Source organism: Rutidosis leptorrhynchoides, chromosome 1, assembly GCF_046630445.1.
Source record: "Rutidosis leptorrhynchoides isolate AG116_Rl617_1_P2 chromosome 1, CSIRO_AGI_Rlap_v1, whole genome shotgun sequence".
In the NCBI taxonomy this organism is placed as follows: domain Eukaryota; kingdom Viridiplantae; phylum Streptophyta; class Magnoliopsida; order Asterales; family Asteraceae; genus Rutidosis; species Rutidosis leptorrhynchoides.
Genome location: NC_092333.1, coordinates 113790800 through 113794504, shown reverse-complemented (window position 1 = coordinate 113794504; position 3705 = coordinate 113790800).

Genomic DNA, 3705 nt, shown 5'->3' with positions numbered 1-3705 from the left:
ATCTTTCTTCTTAACAAACAAAATTGGAGCTCCCCACGGTGAAGTACTCGGTCGTATGAATCCACGGTCCAGTAATTCTTTTAACTGACTTTGAAGTTCTTTTAACTCGGACGGTGCAAGTCTATATGGAGCACGAGCCACTGGGGCAGCTCCTGGTACTAAATCTATTTGAAATTCTACCGATCTAAATGGAGGTAATCCCGGCAATTCTTCCGGAAAAACTTCAGGAAAATCTCTTGCCACAGGCACGTCGTTGATGCACTTTTCTTTCTTTTCGACTTTATTAACATGTGCTAAAATAGCGTAACATCCCTTTTCTAAACACTTCTTGGCTTCCAAACAGCTAATGAGTTTTAGCTTTGAATTACCCTTCTCTCCATAAATCATCACCGGTATTTTATCCTTACCAGGAATACGAATTGCCTTCTTGGCACAAACAACTTCCGCTCCTATTTTGGACATCCAGTCCATGCCGACTATTACATCAAAACCTCCTAATTCTACGGGTATTAAGTCGATTTTAAACGTTTCTCCGGCTAGATTTATTTCACAATCACGACAAATTTTATCGGCTTTAATTAGTTTACCATTAGCTAACTCAATCAAGTACTTAGCATCTAGAGGTAATGATGAACAATTCAATTTAGTGTAAAAATTTACACACACGTAACTTCTATCGGCGCCAGTATCAAATAAGATAGATGCTGATAAGTTATTAATGGTAAACGTACCCGTAACAAGCTCCGGGTCTTCTCGTGCCTCTCTAGCATTAATAACAAACGCTCTTCCACGTGCAGGTCCGCCATTCTGATTCGGGCACTGGCTCTTATAGTGACCTTGTTTTCCACACCCAAAACAAGTAATGTTAGCCAAAGCAGTTCTATTTGCGTTGGTGGCAGGAGTCTTGTTACCATTTGCATTTGTAACGAGAGCCTTACAATCTTCAGCAAGATGTCCCTGTCTATTGCATTTAGTGCACAACACACTACAGTAACCAAAATGATGTTTGTGACAACGGTTGCATAAAGGACTTTGTCCTTTGTAAGCAAAGCCTGAACCACTACCCGCACCTTTCGTGGTTTCTTGTTTCTTATAAGGTTGTTGTTGGTTACCTCGATCATAACCTCCATTCCACTTTTTCTTGTTCCCCAATACCTTCACCTCAGTATTGAATGCTTTCTTGTCCAAAATGACCTGATCCATTAGCTCGTTCGCCATGGTTATAGCTTCATGAATTGTTTTAGGTTTCGATGCCGTAACGTTTGCCTTAACCTTTTTGGGCAAACCACCTTTGTACATTTCAATCTTCCGTGCTTCGGTTGGAACCAATTCAGGACATAGTAAAACCAATTCCATGAATCGCTGATTGTAGTTGGTGATTTCAGTACCAACCACCTTCAAACTTCGCAACTCATCTTCTAACTTAATAACCTCATTCCTTGGACAATACTCGGTGATTATCATCGCTTTGAATTCTTCCCATGGAGTATCATAAGCTACATCTCCTCCTACCGCCTTCACATAATTCTTCCACCATGTGAGTGCACTATCTTGTAAAGTGCACGATGCAAACTTGGTCATGTCTTTTTCATCACAACCACTGATTTTGAACACCGTCTCCATCTTTTCTATCCATCGGGTTAAACCGATCGGTCCTTCCGTTCCACTGAATGATGATGGCTTGCAAGCTTGAAACGTCTTGTAGGAGCATCCTACACGAGGATTTGGATTAACTGCAGCAGCTCTTGCAGCCTCAACCCATAACATTCTGTCGTTCACTCGCTGGTTGATGAGTTCCTCGAGTTCTTGTTCCGTCATTCGATTCAATCGCGCCATTTCCTAATGAAAGAAAATAATTATTCACATGGAATATTATAGATGTAGTGTGTATTTATAGTACATTTATAGCTTGTTAATAATATGAACCAGGTATTATTATAAAAGCCTTTTCTTCTTATTAGCGTTTTATAATTATATCTTGGGTAGTACCTACCCGTTAATGTTCATACTTAATAGCTTAGTACAGAATCAATTACTACAATCTAAATAATACTTAACCATGGAAAATTATTGCATTTCATACTTCGCTATTTTACATATGCTTACATCAAACTTTAAACAAACCACACTAATAATATTATACAAAACATTATGTGATTCCATGGTTTAATACGGCAGCGCATCATTTGGTCTATTTCCCAAAACATTTATGTCCAGGGAATCCCCCAACGCGAATCCTAGCTGTCTCCCTACGTTTTGGCTGAGGTGCCGAAGAACTAGATGCGGGGATAGCACTAATAGGAATAGCGGGGATAGGGGTGGTAGTGTTGAGTGGAATTGGTGCCACTTCATTCTCATTAAACTCGGGATTTGGATTTTCTAATTCATTAGCCTTTCGTTTCTTTCCTAGTTCGAACTCGTCTTTTGTAATTTCCTGTATTTCTTCCTCGGGTTCACTTTCCTCCTCGGGTTCACTTTCCTCCTCGGGTTCACTTTCCGGGTTCTCTATAGTTGGTTCATCCGGAAATTGTGAGTCTTTCCCAAAAATACCACTTTCGTCATCGGATATGTTAATGACTGGAACACCATATGAAGGTTCTGATTCGGAGTCGCTGAATGTGATAATAAGTTTTGAGCCCGACATCTATCACACAACAACTAACCCATTAGTACTTACATAATATTTACATATAAATTTTAACCAACAGTGATAAGCAATGGTTTTTAAAATCAGACCCGGTCAAAGTCCAGACTTACTAATGTATCCTAACGACTTCTTGGTTAGACACACTAATGCAAACCTGGTTCGCTAAGACCAACGCTCTGATACCACATGTCATAACCCGTCCTTAACCATAAGAACGCGTTAGATAACGTATGATTTCATTGCGAGGTATTGACCTCTATATGAGACATTTTTGAAAGAAAACTGCATATATTATACATTACAAACCATAACCATTATTTTTGTTACAAGCTTAAGACAATAAAAAGAAGATTAACGTTTAGCGATAATCTTCGACTTACAAACTTTACAAATGATGACAACAACACGGTTTCTAGCATATTTTACAATACAACATCTCGGATATGCAGTTTTATTTTTGACACAAACATGCGTACGCAAGATCCTGGTTAGATCCAACATGATGCAGCGGAAGCTTTAGAAATCACCTGAGAATAGACATGTTTTAAAAGGTCAACATAAAGTTGGTGAGATATAGGTTTAATGCCGGTAGCAATATATATATAGACCACAAGATTTCGTATATAAACAGTTTAATAAAAGTATTCTAAGTGGTTGAGCACTTGATAACCATACTTAACATTTTCACGTCGCATATTCCCTTTAATATGAAATCTTACTACACCGTACCAAGTGTAGTCACAAAACGAAGTACTGTGCAACCGTTGAATACTGGTCGTCCAGTCCGGTTGGGGTTGTCAGGCCCGATAGATCTATCAACAGGATTCGCGTTTACAATACCGCTGTAAATATTAGTTACCAAGCTACAGGGAAGTATGCCAGTGGTACAACTCAACGTAGAATATATTTTTCAGTTACTTGTGTCCATAATGTAAAACATAAAATACATGTATTCTCATCCCGAAATATTTAGAGTTTAAAAGTGGGACTATATACTCACTCTTGTCTTGATGATATATATAATTTGACTCGGTCTTCCGGTTGATATCACGAACCTA